Source organism: Portunus trituberculatus, chromosome 2 (genome assembly GCF_017591435.1).
Source record: "Portunus trituberculatus isolate SZX2019 chromosome 2, ASM1759143v1, whole genome shotgun sequence".
In the NCBI taxonomy this organism is placed as follows: Eukaryota; Metazoa; Arthropoda; class Malacostraca; order Decapoda; family Portunidae; genus Portunus; species Portunus trituberculatus.
Window position 1 is genome coordinate 12,954,311 of NC_059256.1, and position 5,000 is coordinate 12,959,310.

Consider the following 5,000-nt stretch of genomic DNA (forward strand, 5'->3'; position numbering starts at 1 on the left):
GTGTTTCTCCTGTTAATAATGCAGAAATGTTGTCACTCTGCCTCTAGAACCACAAAACACTCTTAAAACCCTTATTACTTCAACTAGAGCCTTTCAAAAGAGTGTTTCTCCTGTTAATAATGCAGAAATGTTGTCACTCTGCCTCTAGAACCACAAAACACTCTTAAAACCCTTATTACTTCAACTAGAGCCTTTCAAAAGAGTGTTTCTCCTGTTAATAATGCAGAAATGTTGTCACTCTGCCTCTAGAACCACAAAACACTCTTAAAACCCTTATTACTTCAACTAGAGCCTTTCAAAAGAGTGTTTCTCCTGTTAATAATGCAGAAATGTTGTCACTCTGCCTCTAGAACCACAAAACACTCTTAAAACCCTTATTACTTCAACTAGAGCCTTTCAAAAGAGTGTTTCTCCTGTTAATAATGCAGAAATGTTGTCACTCTGCCTCTAGAACCACAAAACACTCTTAAAACCCTTATTACTTCAACTAGAGCCTTTCAAAAGAGTGTTTCTCCTGTTAATAATGCAGAAATGTTGTCACTCTGCCTCTAGAACCACAAAACACTCTTAAAACCCTTATTACTTCAACTAGAGCCTTTCAAAAGAGTGTTTCTCCTGTTAATAATGCAGAAATGTTGTCACTCTGCCTCTAGAACCACAAAACACTCTTAAAACCCTTATTACTTCAACTAGAGCCTTTCAAAAGAGTGTTTCTCCTGTTAATAATGCAGAAATGTTGTCACTCTGCCTCTAGAACCACAAAACACTCTTAAAACCCTTATTACTTCAACTAGAGCCTTTCAAAAGAGTGTTTCTCCTGTTAATAATGCAGAAATGTTGTCACTCTGCCTCTAGAACCACAAAACACTCTTAAAACCCTTATTACTTCAACTAGAGCCTTTCAAAAGAGTGTTTCTCCTGTTAATAATGCAGAAATGTTGTCACTCTGCCTCTAGAACCACAAAACACTCTTAAAAACCCTTATTACTTCAACTAGAGCCTTTCAAAAGAGTGTTTCTCCTGTTAATAATGCAGAAATGTTGTCACTCTGCCTCTAGAACCACAAAACACTCTTAAAACCCTTATTACTTCAACTAGAGCCTTTCAAAAGAGTGTTTCTCCTGTTAATAATGCAGAAATGTTGTCACTCTGCCTCTAGAACCACAAAACACTCTTAAAAACCCTTATTACTTCAACTAGAGCCTTTCAAAAGAGTGTTTCTCCTGTTAATAATGCAGAAATGTTGTCACTCTGCCTCTAGAACCACAAAACACTCTTAAAACCCTTATTACTTCAACTAGAGCCTTTCAAAAGAGTGTTTCTCCTGTTAATAATGCAGAAATGTTGTCACTCTGCCTCTAGAACCACAAAACACTCTTAAAAACCCTTATTACTTCAACTAGAGCCTTTCAAAAGAGTGTTTCTCCTGTTAATAATGCAGAAATGTTGTCACTCTGCCTCTAGAACCACAAAACACTCTTAAAACCCTTATTACTTCAACTAGAGCCTTTCAAAAGAGTGTTTCTCCTGTTAATAATGCAGAAATGTTGTCACTCTGCCTCTAGAACCACAAAACACTCTTAAAACCCTTATTACTTCAACTAGAGCCTTTCAAAAGAGTGTTTCTCCTGTTAATAATGCAGAAATGTTGTCACTCTGCCTCTAGAACCACAAAACACTCTTAAAACCCTTATTACTTCAACTAGAGCCTTTCAAAAGAGTGTTTCTCCTGTTAATAATGCAGAAATGTTGTCACTCTGCCTCTAGAACCACAAAACACTCTTAAAACCCTTATTACTTCAACTAGAGCCTTTCAAAAGAGTGTTTCTCCTGTTAATAATGCAGAAATGTTGTCACTCTGCCTCTAGAACCACAAAACACTCTTAAAACCCTTATTACTTCAACTAGAGCCTTTCAAAAGAGTGTTTCTCCTGTTAATAATGCAGAAATGTTGTCACTCTGCCTCTAGAACCACAAAACACTCTTAAAACCCTTATTACTTCAACTAGAGCCTTTCAAAAGAGTGTTTCTCCTGTTAATAATGCAGAAATGTTGTCACTCTGCCTCTAGAACCACAAAACACTCTTAAAAACCCTTATTACTTCAACTAGAGCCTTTCAAAAGAGTGTTTCTCCTGTTAATAATGCAGAAATGTTGTCACTCTGCCTCTAGAACCACAAAACACTCTTAAAAACCCTTATTACTTCAACTAGAGCCTTTCAAAAGAGTGTTTCTCCTGTTAATAATGCAGAAATGTTGTCACTCTGCCTCTAGAACCACAAAACACTCTTAAAACCCTTATTACTTCAACTAGAGCCTTTCAAAAGAGTGTTTCTCCTGTTAATAATGCAGAAATGTTGTCACTCTGCCTCTAGAACCACAAAACACTCTTAAAACCCTTATTACTTCAACTAGAGCCTTTCAAAAGAGTGTTTCTCCTGTTAATAATGCAGAAATGTTGTCACTCTGCCTCTAGAACCACAAAACACTCTTAAAACCCTTATTACTTCAACTAGAGCCTTTCAAAAGAGTGTTTCTCCTGTTAATAATGCAGAAATGTTGTCACTCTGCCTCTAGAACCACAAAACACTCTTAAAACCCTTATTACTTCAACTAGAGCCTTTCAAAAGAGTGTTTCTCCTGTTAATAATGCAGAAATGTTGTCACTCTGCCTCTAGAACCACAAAACACTCTTAAAACCCTTATTACTTCAACTAGAGCCTTTCAAAAGAGTGTTTCTCCTGTTAATAATGCAGAAATGTTGTCACTCTGCCTCTAGAACCACAAAACACTCTTAAAACCCTTATTACTTCAACTAGAGCCTTTCAAAAGAGTGTTTCTCCTGTTAATAATGCAGAAATGTTGTCACTCTGCCTCTAGAACCACAAAACACTCTTAAAACCCTTATTACTTCAACTAGAGCCTTTCAAAAGAGTGTTTCTCCTGTTAATAATGCAGAAATGTTGTCACTCTGCCTCTAGAACCACAAAAACACTCTTAAAAACCCTTATTACTTCAACTAGAGCCTTTCAAAAGAGTGTTTCTCCTGTTAATAATGCAGAAATGTTGTCACTCTGCCTCTAGAACCACAAAAACACTCTTAAAAAATCTTATATGAAATTTGATTAGGATTTAAATGCTCTCTCTCTCTCTCTCTCTCTCTCTCTCTCTCTCTCTCTCTCTCTCTCTCTCTCTCTCTCTCTCTCTCTCTCTCTCTCAGCGTGCATCTCAGCCAGCCAGATGTGAGAAAATTGTTCACTTCAAATGACGGTTTCAAATCCCCTGTGTAAGTAATGAGATGATCCCTGTGTGACCCCCTCCCTCCTCCCTCCCCCTGTAGTGTCATGTCAACCCCGATCACTTCAATCTAACCTAACGTGACTTCTAACCAAGCTCATGTCAGTCTAACTTAAGTAAATAGTGTGTTTTGTGTGACACCTCTCCCCTCTCCCCGCTCTAACCCTCATGTCAGTCTGGGTCATGTCAATCTAGGTCATGTCAGTCTAGCTCATGTCAATCTAGGTCACTTCAGTCTAACCTAAGTAAAGAGAGAGTGTTTTTGTGTGACTTCTCCCCTCCCCCCTCTAACCCTCATGTCAATCTAGCTCATGTCAATCCAGGTCATGTCAATCTAGGTCATGTCAATCTAACGTCACTTCAGTCTAACCTAAGTAAATAGTGTGTTTTTGTGTGACACCTCTCCCTCCCCCCCTCTAACCCTCATGTCAGTCTGGGTCATGTCAATCTAGGTCATGTCAATCTAGCTCATGTCAATCTAGCGTCACTTCAGTCTAACCAAAGTAAATAGAGAGAGTGTTTTTGTGTGACCCCTCCCCCCCCCTCTAACCCTCATGTCAATCTTGGTCATGTCAATCTAGGTCATGTCAGTCTAGCTCATGTCAATCTAGCTCATGTCAGTCTAACCTAAGTAAATAGTATGTGTTTCTGTGTGACCTCTCCCCTCCCCCCCCTCTAACCCTCATGTCAGTCTGGGTCATGTCAATCTAGGTCATGTCAGTCTAGCTCATGTCAATCTAGCGTCACTTCAGTCTAACCTAAGTAAATAGTGTGTGTTTCTGTGTGACACCTCTCCCCTCCCCCCCCTCTAACCCTCATGTCAGTCTGGGTCATGTCAGTCTAGCTCATGTCAATCTAGGTCATGTCAGTCTAGGTCACTTCAGTCTAACCTAAGTAAATAGTGTGTGTTTTTGTGTGACCTCTCCCCTCCCCCCCTCTAATCTTCATGTCAGTCTGGGTCATGTCAATCTAGCTCATGTCAATCTGGGTCATGTCAGTCTAGGTCACTTCAGTCTAACCTAAGTAAATAGTGTGTGTTTCTGTGTGACACCTCTCCCCTCCCCCCCTCTAACCCTCATGTCAATTTAGGTCATGTCAGTCTAGCTCATGTCAGTCTAGGTCATGTCAATCTAGGTCACTTCAGTCTAACCTAAGTAAATAGAGAGTGTTTTTGCGTGACCTCTCCCCCCCCCTCTAACCCTCATGTCAATCTAGCTCATGTCAGTCTAGCTCATGTCAGTCTAGGTCATGTCAGTCTAGCGTCACTTCAGTCTAAGCTAAGTAAATAGTGTGTGTTTTTGTGTGACCCCTCCCCCCCTCTAACCCTCATGTCAGTCTGGGTCATGTCAGTCTTGGTCATGTCAGTCTAGGTCATGTCAGTCTAACCTAAGTAAATAGTGTGTGTTTCTGTGTGACCTCTCCCCCCCCTCTAACCCTCATGTCAGTCTAGGTCATGTCAATCTAGCTCATGTCAATCTAGCTCACTTCAGTGTAACTTAAGTAAATAGAGAGTGTTTCTGTGTGACCTCTCCCCCCCCCTCCCTCTAACCCTTATGTCAATCTAGCTCATGTCAATCTAGCTCATGTCAATCTAGGTCATGTCAGTCTAGCTCATGTCAATCTAGGTCACTTCAGTCTAACCTAAGTAAATAGAGAGTGTTTTTGCGTGACCTCTCCCCCCCCCTAACCTTCATGTCAGTCTA

General features: G+C 40.1%; 1 long non-coding RNA gene across 2 annotated transcripts in view; it reads left to right on the top strand.

Annotated features, from left to right (window-relative positions):
* LOC123506181 overlaps nucleotides 1-5,000 on the top strand; it is a 21,462-nt gene that overhangs the window by 4,367 nt on the left and 12,095 nt on the right. For both annotated transcript variants that reach the window (XR_006675367.1, XR_006675368.1), the window contains exon 3: nucleotides 3,221-3,286. This is a non-coding gene — a long non-coding RNA (uncharacterized LOC123506181). The remainder of the gene's footprint in view (nucleotides 1-3,220; nucleotides 3,287-5,000) is intronic.